Source organism: Mus caroli, chromosome X (genome assembly GCF_900094665.2).
Source record: "Mus caroli chromosome X, CAROLI_EIJ_v1.1, whole genome shotgun sequence".
NCBI classification, from domain to species: Eukaryota; Metazoa; Chordata; class Mammalia; order Rodentia; family Muridae; genus Mus; species Mus caroli.
Genome location: NC_034589.1, coordinates 132,258,443 through 132,259,024, shown reverse-complemented (window position 1 = coordinate 132,259,024; position 582 = coordinate 132,258,443).

Sequence of the window (582 nt, the reverse complement as noted above, 5' to 3'; positions counted from 1 at the left end):
CAGCCTTTCTGCTTTCTGTTCATGATTACACTGTGAGCAGCCAGCTGTTCCTCCAGCCATTCATCAGACTACCTCCGAGCACCTCCATCACAAATTCTAACCCATCCACCATTTTTTTCTTCTATATGTTGCCTTGGTCATTCACTTTATTGCTTTGGGCTAATTTAGATTTTTTGTTTCTTTGCTAAGATTTTCTATTTTAAAAACTATTTCTTTATTGAAAAAATGTAATTTTTCTTACATAGTATAGGCTGATTATGACTTCCTTTCCCTCTGTCCTTTCCAAATCCTCCCTATCTCCCTGACATCTACATCCATCACCTTTCTGTCTCTGATTAGAAAACAAACAGACTTCTAAGGGATAGTAATAAGATGAAGTATAATATCATATAATAAGAGAAAACAAAGCAAATAGAAGGAAAAAGACCCAAGGGAAGACACAAGAGGCAAAGACTCACTCCTTCATACACTAACTTGGAAGCCATAATATATACATGAAAGACACATAGGGCAGAAACAGAGGAAATTATATATAAATAAAAATAAGCCATTTATTTATTTATTTATTTATTTATTTATTTA